Source organism: Sceloporus occidentalis, unplaced genomic scaffold (assembly GCF_023333645.1).
Source record: "Sceloporus occidentalis isolate IW3139 unplaced genomic scaffold, rSceOcc1.0.p SCAF_3, whole genome shotgun sequence".
Classification (NCBI taxonomy): domain Eukaryota; kingdom Metazoa; phylum Chordata; class Lepidosauria; order Squamata; family Phrynosomatidae; genus Sceloporus; species Sceloporus occidentalis.
Window position 1 is genome coordinate 30732460 of NW_028316983.1, and position 14736 is coordinate 30747195.

The 14736-nt window shown below is 40.9% G+C and overlaps 1 long non-coding RNA gene across 1 annotated transcript in view; it reads left to right on the top strand.

Annotated features, from left to right (window-relative positions):
• The first annotated feature begins 1108 nt into the window (after positions 1 to 1108).
• The window catches only part of LOC149315723 (uncharacterized), an 80032-nt gene continuing 66404 nt past the window's right edge, over positions 1109 to 14736 (top strand). Inside the window, exon 1 of the long non-coding RNA XR_016280391.1 lies at positions 1109 to 1199. This is a non-coding gene — a long non-coding RNA (uncharacterized LOC149315723). The remainder of the gene's footprint in view (positions 1200 to 14736) is intronic.

Here is a 14736-nt window from a genome sequence, read left to right on the forward strand (position 1 = left end):
TTCAAGATTTATTGGGTAGAGAACTGCTGCCCTCTTCTGCTTCATCTGTATATTGCAGCGTCTGCCTGCCAACTTAATTTGAACTGCAATATTGTTTTAAGAAGAGCTTTGTTCTTTTCACCAGATGACAGTATAAAACAAAATATAATTATTTTGAAAACTGGAGTTTTAGTTAAAGTGTGCAGCATGTCTGGGTGTGTGCGTGTGTTGTGAAGGGCACTTAAAAATTCAAAGGCTAGGCCTGGTTAACCCAAGAGCCAACTTGATTTACAGACAGAATACAATAGTGTTCATTTTTCAACTGTTTTCTATCCACCATTCAAGAGCTTGGAAAAATGACCTTTTTGGATCACATCTGCCTCACATCTCAAGATCTGGTTGGGAAAATCTCAAGGTAGTGGGTTGTGGCCCCAAAATTCACTTTTCTAGAATTTGCTTCATTGCCACCTGAGGAAAGCCTCTGCATTTGTAACCTCAACAGCCTCTTTGTCTGCAGAGGTTAGGAAGTGACATTTGTATCCATATTATGAAATCTTCACCTTTTGATTTTCTGCAGATCAAGCTACTATTTAAGGCACAGACAATTTGTCTTTTTTTTCTTACCCTCTTCAGCTGCCAAACCTACCAGAATTTGTGCATATAATACAAGGCTAGGCAGAAGTTAGATCAGTATCTATTGGTAGATTTTTGTGTGGTTTGCATTAGATCAGCAAGACTTTCTGACTGCCAGTTGTTTGATAACAGAAACCATGCCAGTAAGGCTTCTACATCAATCTATCCATGACGAATTAGGGTTGTTAAAACAAAGAGAAGGTGAAATGGATTTTTGTATGGGAGCACTGTAAACTGAATTCCACTAATGATGGTGGGGGAGGAAGGTTCCCTGTTTATTTTGTTAGTTGTATGACCTTCTCATTGTGGTTGAAGGATCTTGGAGGTGTGGTTTCAAATAAAAAGCAAAGTTGATCTTTAGATCTTGCCAGCTTGAAGTTTGTCAATCCCTGCTGCACGCTCAGAACAAAAAGACAACTTTTGCTCTTGTCCAGAGGCAGCACCTACCCTCCAACATTTTGCAGATGAAAACCAGGGCACAAGCAGCCAAAGAACATCAGTTTGTTCAAGATGGCAACGGTTATTAATGAGGAAGAACACACAAACTAGGAGAGGCTGCAACAGTTTGTCGGAGTCCACTGGAAAGGGTAAAATTCAAACTTCTCCTCTCCCCTCTGCCAAGTTAATTGAGTTCACACTACTTTTGCATTTGAAATTCAGTTTAGAACAATTGAATTAAGCTGAGGGCAAAGAGGGAAGTGGGGAGAAAAGAGAAAGGAAACTTTACAAGCAGCTGAAAAAGTGAGGGAACAGAGGATTAATAAGGACTGTTCCTGCCAAATCAGGGATACAAGGGTATCAGAAGAACTATGTCTCCTCTCCTGAGTGCATAAAGATAGCCAGAGATATCCCAGGCCTATCCCTGTGACAAATCAGGTGTCAGGATAGAGCTGCATCTATTTGTACACATGGGAGGGAAGAAGCAGCTGTTGTCCCTTGAGCACCAGCACAAGTACAGTGGTACCCCGGGATACGAATTCACCGCGTTACGAAATTTCCGGGGTACGAAAAAGTTAGATTTAAAAAAACTGTTCCGGGTTACGAATGATTTTTCGGGTTACGAAATCTTTTCGGCGCGTTTCGGCGCGAAATTCAAAGCGCGGCTAGCGGCTAGCGGCTTTCCAGCGGCTTTTTCGGGTTGCGAAATGTATCGGGTTACGAACGGCGCCGCGGAACGAATTAAATTCGTAACCCGAGGTAGCACTGTATGTTGGTGAAGATTTAGCTCCCATAGTAATCATATTAGATCTTATTAGATCTCAGCCTCTACTTCCCAACTGCAAAGTTCTCCACTATTCAATATTAGTGGGAATGTGCTCCAGCCAGGCCTGAACACACAGAGTCACCTAATGTGGTCAGTGTCTCTCAACATAAACTACTCAAAGGTTTGTTGTGAGGGTTAAAAAAAACCTTGGTGAAAAAAATATGGACACTGGCTTGAAATCCTTTGAAGGGCAAGAAACAAAGGAAAATAAATAAATAGGTGCACTTTGTCTAGTATTGAATGAGCTAGGATAAACTGAAATTGTTAAAACACTTCCTTCCGCTCATCTGCCAAGGGTACAAATCCTGTGCTGAGGGTACTGGAACACTTTCTTTGTGTGTGTATATAGCCTGGACTGGATGATTAAGTTTCAGTCCAAAGCTTATTTTATGGATGTTGGCTTGAATTAAAGTCTGAAGCAGAGTCTATAGAAAAAGCTTGAGAGTCATTCCTTTACAAGGAGTTCCCAGTCTAGGTCATTTATGCACAAGTTAAGATTATACCAACAAGCGTCATCTGACTGCCCTGTTTGTGTTAGCTAACCATTTACTGTTAGCCTTGCTGTGTTTACAGTAAAAAATACACTTTGATGGCACCATGGTCTATTCAAATAAAATAACCCCCTCTTCCTCCAACATAAAATCTATAACTGTGGCCTGTTACAGACTGCCAAAATAAAGCTGCTTCGGGTCTTTTTGGAGGTATGTTATTTAAATGATGCATGCATCCTAAGAATCCGGAAGCTGCACCAAAATCTGCACTCCAGTGCTAAGGAATGGAGTGTGGCTTTGGCGCGACCTCCGGACTCTTAGGACCCATACATCATTTAAATAGCATACCTCCAAAGAGACCCGAAGCAGCTTTATTTTGGCAGTCTGTAACAGGCCTGTCTCACCTTGGAAACTCTGCAGTTAAATAGTCCACAGCCAGCAAGGGCTTTCTATTTGTGGAATTTCAGTGTATCTGCTTGCAAGAAACTTTCCAATTAATTTAAAAAAAAAACTCTTGGTGTTAACATGCGACCAAGTAGCATGAAACATAGAAGTTATTAAGCATAATTAATAATGACAGTATAGGTATACCAAAATGATAAGGTATTGGCTTAAATTATCAAGCTTTCTGATGAACTGTGTTGTCCCAAATAAACACTCTTCTCTATAACCACAGGATTCTCATTAAGGAAAATTACTTTGTCATGCACATGTGGGTCCCTTCTTTCTGCTGAGGAAGATGTTACCCCTTGAGGCCATCTAGACAAGCTGCTACCACCCATTGATTTTAGTCCATGTAACCAAATAACTCAATGGGTAGTTATAGGTTTAACTTGCACAAGACAGGACCTTCTCACAGGATGCCCTCAGACTCTGGGTCTGCCTTCCCAGAGAGGCTAAAATGCCCCCACGTTATCCTTTCACTGCCATGCTTTTCAGAAATGATTTTAAAGTTTTGGGTTTTTTAATTAAAAATTATTCTGGCAGGATTTTGATAACTTTTCTTTTTAAGAAAAAGGTTTCAAATAGAATCCTGTACTCTTTTAACTGTTTTGTTTTTAAAATATTTCTTAGTATTTTACATTGTAAGACATAAATTGTCAATATAACTGATGGTTTAATTCTTAATTCTTGTTTAGCAGTGGCCTTTATGCTTTAAATAAGTTGTATTTGTTATAATTTGTAAGCTATGTTGAGTGATAAAGGGTAGAATATCAAGAAAGTTAACAACAGCAGCACCAACAGATTGCCAATCAGGTCAACTTTTTCGCATGGAATCAGATGGGATGGGAGAAAGAAGCATTATCTCGTGTTTTGCCTCAGGGCATCAAAACATTTAGGTCCACTTGCTCTATAAGAAGGATATTCTCAGGCTTGCAACCTGAGAGCTCTCTAATTTGGGGCAATGAGGACTGGACATCTTCTTTCTGCAAAATAGGTGTCTGCCACTGAATTACAGACAAATCCTCAACGTCCATGGCCCTTATAGGAACTCTTCTACTGCAGGGGAGGGCAAAGTATGCTTCCGGTCCTCAGGGTCTTTTTTGTGGTCCCCAGGTTCACCAAAAAATGCAATAAATGTTTTGACCAAAATGCCTTTGCAGGGGCATTTCCAACATATTTTGGATGCACCCTGGATCCGTTTCAGCCCAAGAGAGGTCTTTTTTGAACAGGAGGTAAACAGAAAGTGACTTCTGCTGGCTTTGTGTTATTAAAAAAAGCCTTGCCCAGTCCTAAAATAGCCCAGGAAGACCCCAAAACATGATGAAAATCCCCTTTTGTTACCTACAGCTGTGGTTCCTAACCTTTGGTTCTCCAGATGATTTGGACTTCAGTTCCCATAATGTTAGCTAAGTTGGCTGGGACTTCTGGGAGCTAAAGTTAAAAATAAATGGAGGATCAAAGACTGAAAACCATTACCAATGCAAATCCTGCATTTTGGGGCACTTTTAAAATATATATTTGTGGGAGTGTGTGCAGCTTTTCAAGCCCTCTAGGACACCCGATGGCAGCGGGGAGGAGGAGAAAGGGGCCACTCAGCCCCTTTCTCCCTTGCGTCCCTGGTGCAGCTGGCGCAGCTGTCTAAAGGCTGCACCAGCGACACAAACTGCAGAAGGAGCTCAATTTCGGAGCTCCTTCTTGCGCCGTGGAAAGGGCACTCTAGGCACCCTCGCGCGGCACGATGACATCACAACCGCGCTGCCTCGTTTGGAGGCGGTGTGGTGGTGACGTAGTCATGGTGGCGCCCATCTGTATAGGGCGCCGCCATTTTGTACGGACTGGGTCCGTACTAGGGTTAGGGGCATCAAGAAGTGACGCCCCTTTCTAACCCTAGTACGCACTAGTCACATACTAGGGTGCCCGTTTGTAACGGGCCTAACTTTCCACAGTTGCTCAACCCACACTATATGGAATGCTCTCCCTTTAAGAGCAGGTGGGCTACCAATGTCACAAGTTTCTGATATCAACTAAAGACTTATTTGTTTGCTCAGACATTTTCCTAGTCATTTTTACAGAATCTTTACACTTTTAATCACCTCTGTTTTTTACTGAAGTGTTTATAATGCATTGTTTTATTATTTTAAGGTATTGGTTTTATTGTTTCTGGTTTAAATTTTAATCTGCTTGGAGATTTTTTTTAAAAGTGAGAATCATTATAAAACTGCCCTTAAATAATACCCCCCAAAGAGAAATAAATAAAAGGAAGGAAGACGTGCAGCCAGATCCACAGTCTCCACATTTTGACTGTATATGTTCTTAACAGATTCGTCCCTACCTCAAATGTCTGTTGCTATGAAGGATGTAATTCTTAATTACGTTTCTGCTCAAAGATAGCAATGAGTAATTTCAGCAACATTCTTCCTGCTGTGAGAATGTCTTTGAAAACCAAAGTTTTCAAAGGCTATTTGCATTTCAGGACTTATTTTACACAAAATTCATCCATGGCTGTTTTGTGCTGGAAACAGCATTTTCTGCAAAGGAAACAGTATTTTCTGCCTGGAAAATAATATTTCGATGCATAAATATTTATTCCTGTGCAGGAAATGCTTCCTTTTCCCCAGAAAATATTGTTTCTGTATAAATCAATGTGACTTTTATGCAGAATAAATCCCCAATTATATCATTTTCTGCAAAGAAAAGAGCATTTTCTGCAAAGGAATTAATATTTATACATTGAAATATTATTTTCCAGACAGAAAATGTTGTTTCTTGCACAACACAACCATGTGCAAATTTTGCACAGAATAATCCCCAAACTTTGAGGAATCTTGTCAGTGCAGGATTCTTCTCATTTGGATTTCTCAACACTCAGAGGGGAGAACATCTTATTTCAATATTTTTTAATATTCTGTCCATCCATAGTTGCTACTGGGATTAGGTGGAATGCAAGGGCCACTTGCAAGGGCAATGCAGTTGCTATGATTCTGCAGGAGTGCAGGAAAAAAACACACAGCATGCTGCAAGTTCACCATTCTAATGGTATTTACTGTCTCTTTCATTTTGAAATGTCTCTCTCTAATAGCAACTTGGGTAAGGACTGCCAACAACTATGTAATTACAACAGGGCTTTTGAAAAACAAGACATAAATTAGAAAATCCTGAGATTTGTGCAAGTGTTTTCAAAAAGTGAATTCTTAAAAATCCTAAGAGGAGAAACCCAGCAAGCAGCCCAGTAAGAATTCTCAGTGGCATCCAAGAGATGCAGCTAGTTCAGAAAATTAGCAAAGGAAGACAGACAATAGATTCCATAGAGGAGGTTATGGTTGGCTTGCTGGAACTCTAATCAGGAGCACTCTTATTCTGTTGTAACATTTTATTTAGCAGATCCCAATTATAGAACAAAAATCCAAGCCAAGAATTACACAAAAATGCATGGTAAGAAAAATTACACACACATGATTAATTCACTGCATGTATACAAGTCAAGGGGTTTTATGGTCCATTCTCCTGTTTTAACCAAAACCTCCAGAGCAAATGGTAAATTGTGTGTGTGTGGGTGGGGGGGGGGGGAGGGTTGGAGGCGATGCAAATAAATAATTTGTGGCAGAAGGAGTAATAACTTATGAATTAACAGACTTCTCAGATAGAAAATCAGATTAAAATACTTGAAAAGTTGGGAAGATCTGTACCCAGCTTTGGGTGGGTGGGTGGAACCTAAGACATGGTACCTAGTAAACCTTTCTAGGCAGTTAATTCTAGAGACAGGGCATTACATCTAAAAAAGCCTTTCCCATATTTTCTACCTTCTTCAACTTTGAAAGACAAAAATGACTTCAAAATGACTTCAAAAAAGAAAAGAGGGACCTGCAACAAAATATTGGACAATGGAAGACTCTCGTTTAATGTTCTAGAAAATGAACTGTAAGGATGCTTGCAGGTTGAACTATACATCAAAATGTTAAACAAAATAAACAAGCCTCTGTTCTACCTCTACCCCCTGCTCCTATGGAATTTGGGGTAGTTTGGTGGGGCATCAGCACTCTCTGACAGGGAAGGCTAAATATCCCTACAAATCCCAGAATTCCATAACATTAAGTCATGGAAGTTAAAGTGGTACCAAACTGCTTTATTTCTGCAGTGTGGATTCACCCTGCAGACTTGTACTGAGAAATGGACTGATAGTTGGTTCTCTATGTTCCGTTGACACAGTGATTATATACATACCATATAAACATGTATATTCAGTGAAACCTTTAATCTCTCCTTTTTCTTTCCTTTTAAAAAACATTATCTGTTTTCAGTGTCAAGATTTGAGTCCATATATTGAGAGAAAGGTGGGATATGAATAAACTATTATTTTTTAAAAAAGACTTTTCCCTGGCATATCTCATGTCAGGATCAAGACAGTGCCCCTGAGCACATGCACAGCACCAGTCCTTCACATTAAGTTATCCCGGTTTGCCCTAAACAACAAATAAAGGGAGCTTTTCTTAGCCTGTTGAAGCTCAGTGCCTTTCAAGCAGAGAGTTCAGTTTTAAAAGTACACATTCCTTCAGGGTAGGAGTAGGAAGCTCTTTGGATCTTTTTCTAGCATCCCAGGGTAAGCTCAGTGTACTGGCTTTTCACTAAGTTCCCACATGGAGCAGCAGTGCTAAATACTCCTTTCAGAGTAAACACTGGCGGGCTGGCAGAGAGACTCTGAGTAGTGGTGGTGCCAGTTCTAGTAGCCAGTGGCTTCTCTTTAGTTTCATTCATGACTATACTTACCTAGGCCTTGGATGGCGCCTTGGTGCTTTCGCATACTTGTCTGCTAAGACAGCTCTGGGCAACTTGGAGCAGACTGGTATCTGCCTATTCCATCCCACCCAACATTTAGCTCAGGCTTGGCAAATGGAACCAGCTTTTTCCTGGCCAATCAAAAGGAGTTTGAACAGATGAATAATTTCCCCAGTTTAAAAAAAAAAATTGACACTGAGCCCCTTGCCTCTGGCATTAGACAGCCACAGTCTTGTGTGGGGCATCCCCAAGGGTGACAGTGGATTCGAGTAATCTCTGTTTAAAGCTCAATTTATTCTGATGGTTTGCCTCTTGACTGCCAATACTGGGATGCACAATGCCACAGAAACCAAAAATGCTAGAAGCTAGAAAAAAGATCCAAAAAGCTTCCTACTTTAGGCTAAATGCTCAATCACACCATAAACACTTTTGATAGTTACCTTAAACAGCCCAAGTTTCATCCAGCGATGTTTGAATGCATTTTAAAGGTGGAATCTTTGTGCAAGATGCTGGCAATGGAACAGTTCACTGACTGTCATGAGCTACTAAAGAAAGATGTCAGATGCATAACAAGCAAAGGGCACTGAATAATAGCTAATCTGCATTGGAAAGATGTTTTAAGACTTTTCACATCTATAGAGGATGAGTGAGGGACAGTTGAAAATCAAAACATGTATGACCAAGCAACATCAGAATGTGTTCAAGACAGCAATGTTATTAATAAAGGAGAAGATGCAAAGTAGGAGAAGCTGTAGCAGTTGGCTTTTGCTCCAGCCTACTGGGATTTGCAAAATTCCACCTCCTTCTCTGTTCTCCTCCCAGCTGAGTTAATTGAGTGCAAACTACTTTTGCACTTTAAATTCAGTTTGCAGCAATGGAAGTAAGCTGAGGACAAAGGGGGAAAGTGGGAGGAGCAGAGAGAAGCTGTGACACATGCAAAGCTGTTGAAAATGTGGAACAACAGAGGATTCATCAGGCCTGTACCTGCCAAAACAGGGCAGTTGAAGGGTACAAAAGTTCAGCCCATGCCTAGGGGATGTGGGAAGAATTTTCACCATGTTTTGCCCCCCTTGGGCCATAAAAGCCTTTTTAAAAAAGGAAGTGAACAACAACAATTTCTGGGGAATTCCCCAATTCCAGGTAATAAAAAGCCTTTAATTTTGGGGGAATTTCCAGGAAATTAAACCTTTTGGTTGGGGAATTAAAAGCCTTTCCGTTTATAGGGAATTATTTCACTTCCCGCCCCCCCAAATGGTCAAAAGTGCCTTTCCCGCCCCAAAAATGGCCGACTCGGAAGTCCCCACCCCCCAAAAATAGCCAACCCAGAAGTCCCCGCCCCCTTTTGCCTTCCCATAGTGCTTTGCAGTCCCTTGACCCAGACGTCCCGCCCCTGACTCAGATGCCCCAGGGAATTTGGGGGCATTTCAGGGATTTTCAGGGGGATTTCCTTCCAGGGTGATTGGCAACATTGGTAAACAAGGAAGCAATGGGCTCAATCCATTTGTTAAAAGGGACCTCTCTTAGGCCTAAAATTGCACATAGGGAAACAAAAGCATGATGAGAAGATTTCTCACACCCCAGGTGGAGAGTGTGGACGTTTGGGGGCAAAGGGGTTTCTTCTTCTTCTTTTTCTTTTTTCTTTTAACAGGAGATGCAGTGGGCAAAGCCCAGACGGTCTCCTGGAACGGGGGCTTACATGGAACCTTGGCCTCCTACAATTCCCCACGTGTACCATGTAGCATTAATGAAAAAGGATGCTATGTATGTAAGCCATATGTGCAGATAGCTCCTTCTTATAGTCAACAGGGGGTATGGTGAAGGGTGGAACTTGGGAGGCTTTGCTGTTGGTTGAAGTTTAGTTTAAACACACACACATTTTTGCATATATTGGGGTAGGTATATGTTATGAAATGGCATCAACTTGTTAGCAGTTGCATTCATTATTGTTGTTGTATTTCTCCTTCAAGAGAAAAGTGCTTGTGATTTTTATTTCTGCTTCAGAGGGCAATATCATATGGCTGGTCTTAGGTATCATGCACTTTGCTGGGGAGCATTCACCCCAAACAGAAAAAGGTCTTGGTCTGGCAGGGTAAACTGAACACCTTATCATGATACACAAAAGAATGCATGTTATTAGATTTTTTTTATATTTGATTGTATGGATTACTAGTTTTTATGTCATTGTGCATGTCACTTCTTAACCCAGACATAGCCACATTAGCCTGTTTCAGCATAAAAATATATAAATGCCACCTGTAACACTTTTAAGACTGAGAAAAGGACATTTCTAGCATGACCTCTCATGGACCTCAATCGATTTCATCAAATGCATCAATCCATCAGATGTGCATTATTTAACATAAATGCAAACACTCTCTAGTCTTTTGTATTCTATGCTTGGTGCTGCCCCACTCACCTCTGAGAGATTGCCTCTGAGAGAATGTACCCTTCAGAATAAAAATAAGGCTGCCCAGCTTTGATTTAGATGCTGAGGGAGTTGTTATTACATAATCCATCTGGATAAATCCAAAGAGAACAAATGTCTAAAACAACCACATCTACAATAGCAATGGCCAAGTTAAACACAGCTAGATCTTACTGAATTTCCCCATGCCATACCAGTTCCTAGCTGGATGAGGGGTACGAGTCATAGCGCTTAGGGAATAAATTAGCCCTAATTTGGCTATATTTAACTTGACCGCTTAACCGCAAACCTGTCTCTAATGTGGTTGCCTTGATATGCGATATAGTTTGAACGAGAACATTTTGTTCCATTTCTAAGACAAATGTACAAGTAGTGTTTGGAAAGTAGCTTCCAGCCTTTACATTGTTAGATTACAAGATAATTGTTCTGTGGGTATAATGTGAAATATTTCTGGTTGAACTGAAATGAAGAGGTTATTTAGCCCATTATTGCATCCACAGGAAAAGCAGGAAAACTTCCATTTTGTAGCAGCTTAACTGTAAGAGACCAATGTGGAGGCTAGAAGCCAAAGTCAAAAAATGTACTTCCCACTCAGTCTGGGTTGCATATGCATATTAATCATTTTATTTCTCTACATTGCATTAATATGTATACTACATATAGGCAGTGTGCAAGTCATGTGTGAACCACAAAGCCACAAGAACCCCTGAACACACTGCCTGTCAGATCACTATCAGGGCAACAACACTTTTCTGGAGTGAATCCATAATACATCATTACAACTGTCTGATTCCACTTTAACAGCCATGGCCCATCCTTCAGAAATCTGGGGTTTATAGTTTAGTGAGGTTACCTTGGATCATCCTCTAGAGAGCTCCACAGCTGTAGCCTAGAAGCCTGTGCTATAGCAAATCTAGTGGTGGATTTATAGGAAGTGTTTTTATCCCAGTTCCATATTTTTTGTGAATCCAAGGAGTCCTTAAACCCTGAAAAAAATATTTTTATAGGCCAGTAATTCCCAACCTTTGGTCCTTTAAATGATTTAGACTTCAGCTCCCATGATTCCTGTCTGTTGGCCATGTTGGCTGGGGCTTCTGAAGTCCAAAATGGAGGACCAGAGATTGGGAACCATTGTTATAGGCAGTCCTTTTGTTGTCACCCTCTCTGATTGTGTCACCGGTGCAGAGCACCATACTTCATGCAACCCTAGTGAAACCACTGCCAATTCTGGTAGCCAGCATCAGTAAATTTGTATGTGCTTGCACATCATTATTGTCTTGTCACTGTTTGACTCTATTGACATGATGTGAAGAACATATATGTCTAACTAAGAGTAAGAATTGATTTTCTCAAAAAAACAAGCACCTGTTGTTGTGATGTGCTTTCACGTCAACTCTAATCATGTCAGTCTTCATCAGACTTCAGTTTCATTTGATCGCCTTCCTGAATCTAGTGATTGAATGCACCTGATTCAGTTTGGGGGGCTGCCAAAAACCACACAATCCAAGATAATCAATATCAGGGTTTTCCCTGAGTTTGTTTTAAAAGATCTGCATTGTCAGTAATGTCAATAACCAATGTGAACAGACCTGGATAGACCTGGGATAAAATGCTGCATACCAAAAAAGGGGGTTCCAAATGCATTTGCATTGTTCATTCCATCTTTATTTGAATGCTTGCACACGTGAGCAACCAAACTTGCAGCAATGAACATCGATGCGGATCAATGCGGCTTTATAGTGTGAATAATAAACCTGGAATGCATGAGTGCAATGATTTGCATCATTGCACTAAAAAAAATGATGTCTGAATGACCCATACATACAGACACACACACACTACAAGTCATTCTTTCACAGATAGAATTTTAGTTCTTTTAGAAAAGAATTTGAAGGAGCAATGCAACAATCTCTCTCTCTCTCTCTCTCTCTCTCTCTCTCTCTCTCTCTCACATACACACACACACACACACACACACACACTAATCAACACATTGCCTTTTCAGAAAGGCTGGATTTGCCATAGTTTAACTGACAGTCCCTGACATTCTTAATTTCTATGTTCAGTGAGCTAATGGAGCTTGAGGAGCAATTTCCGCTTTGCTTTACTCCCTGAGCACTGAGACGCTCACAGAGCCCTTTGCAGAGGGGCTGCCAGGAGCCTCCTGCATGAATGGTAGAAGAACACTGTGGCCTCTTACAGCTCCATACATGCAGGTCTGAAGAAAGCTAAGGGGGGCAGAAAAATACATTCCAGAAGCAAGGGCGATTTAAAAGGCTGCTAAACCTCAAAAAGCCTCACACTGCAGGTAATAGTGAAAGTGTTTCATTAACATGAAGCTTTGTTCTGATTTAAAAAAAAAAGTTAAAAGCAAGCAAGCAAGCATAAAAAGCACACAGGAAACAGAAATGAATTAAAGCTTTACTTCCCAGCCTTGAGTGCAAGACTGTGCCTTTTATTTGCACACCAAAACTGCAGGAGATTCTAAAAAACCTCCTACAGAGCAAGGCAATAAGAAAGAAGAAGATTTGGCAGGCAGATGCAAAACTGAGCCATCCTTGAAACAGGTACTGAGAGATACATGATAGTAAGACATCTAACAACAAAAACAAAGCACAGAAACTTCCCAGATTCATTATGCAAAGGGATCTTGTAGCAACTTTGAGGTTGTAGCATAAACGTTTGTGTCTTAAATGTTTCTGTGCTTTTTTGTTGCTATGAATGCTTATGCTGCAACTTATTCTACAGTTAGTCTCAAAGGTACTATAACATCCCTTTGCATACTGATATTCCAGTCTAACAGGGCTATATCTATGAATTCAATTCCAAAATTCTTATAACTCTTTATAGGCAAAATAAAAACAAAAAACCTCAGGTGTAGTCATTTTGGCCGAGCAGCAAAATAAAACAAAAACTAAAATTCACAAGCATTGAAAAAGGTATCACTGAGTGTGGATTTTGGGTTTTGTTTATAGGTAGAAATGTTCTCTGAGCACTGAGCATACAAGCAGGAATAAGAAAAGTTGTTGCTGCTGCATTTTTTCACATTGTTTCCAATTTATGGTAACCCTAAGGCGAACCTATAATGGGATTTTCTTGGCAACATCTGTTCGAGGGGGATGCCTTGGCCTTGCTCTGAGACTGAGAAAGTATAGAATCATAGAATCGTAGAGTTGGAAGAGACAACTTGGGCCATCCAGTCCAACCCCCTGCCATGCAGGAAATCCAAATCAAAGCATCCCTGACAGATGGCCATCCAGCCTCTGTTTAAAGACCTCTAAGGAAGGAGACTCTATCACCTTCCAAGGAAGTGCATTCCACTGTCGAACAGCCCTTACTGTCAGGACGTTCCTCCTAATGTTCAGGTGGAATCTCTTTTCCTGTAGCTTGCATCCATTGTTCCGGGTCCTGTTCTCTGGAGCAGCAGAAAACAAGCTTGCTCCCTCCCCAATATGACATCCTTTCAAATATTTAAACAGGGCTATCATATCACCTCTTAACCTTCTTTTCTCCAGGCTAAACATCCCCAGCTCCCTAAGTCGTTCCTCATAGGGCATGGTTTCCAGACCCTTCACCATTTTTGTCGCCCTCCTTTGGACATGCTCCAGTTTCTCAATGTCCTTTCTGAATTGTGGCGCCCAGAACTGGACACAATATTCTAGGTGGGGCCTGACCAAAGCAGAATACAGTGGCACTATTACTTCTCTTGATCTAGACACTATACTTCTATTGATGCAGCCTAAAATAGCATTGGCCTTTTTAGCTGCCGCATCACACTGTTCACTCATGTTCAACTTGTGGTCCACTTGGACTCCTAGATCCCTTTCACACGTAGTTTCATTCAGCCAGGTGTCACCCATCCTATATCTGTGCATTTTGTTTTTCCGCCCCAAGTGCAATACCTTACATTTCTCTGTGTTGAATTTCATTTTGTTAGCTTTGGCCCAGCTTTCTAGTCTATTCAGGTCATTTTGAATGTTGATCCTGTCCTCTGGGGTATTAGCTATTCCCCCTAATTTGGTGTCATCTGCAAATTTGATAAGTATGCTCCCAATTCTGTCATCCAGGTCATTGATAAAGATGTTGAATAGCACTGGGCCCAGGACAGAGCCCTGTGGGACCCCACTGGTCACTTCTCTCCAGGATGAAAAGGAGCCATTGTTGAGCACCCTTTGGGTTCAGCCGGTCAACCAATTACAGATCCATTTAACAGTTCCTTTGTCTAGCCCACATTTTACAAGCTTGTTTGCAAGAATGTCATGGGAAACCTTGTCAAAGGCCTTACTGAAATCAAGATATACTATATCCACAGCATTCCCTTCATCTACCAAGCTGGTAATTTTATCAAAGAAAGAGATTAGGTTTGTCTGGCATGACTTGTTTCTCTGAAACCCATGTTGACTTTTTGTGATTATGGCATTGCCTTCTAGATGTTCACAGACTCTCTGTTTAATGATCTGCTCCAGAATCTTTCCTGGTATTGATGTCAGACTAACTGGACGATAATTGTTGGGATCCTCTTTTTTCCCCTTTTTGAAGATGGGGACAACGTTTGCCCTTCGCCAGTCTGCTGGGATCTCTCCTGTTCTCCAGGAGTTTTCAAAGATTATTGCCAATGGCTCCGATATTACATTTGCCAGTTCTTTTAATACCCTTGGATGGAGTTCATCTGGTCTCGGAGACTTAAATTCATTTAGATTAACAAGGTGTTCCTCTACTATCTCTTT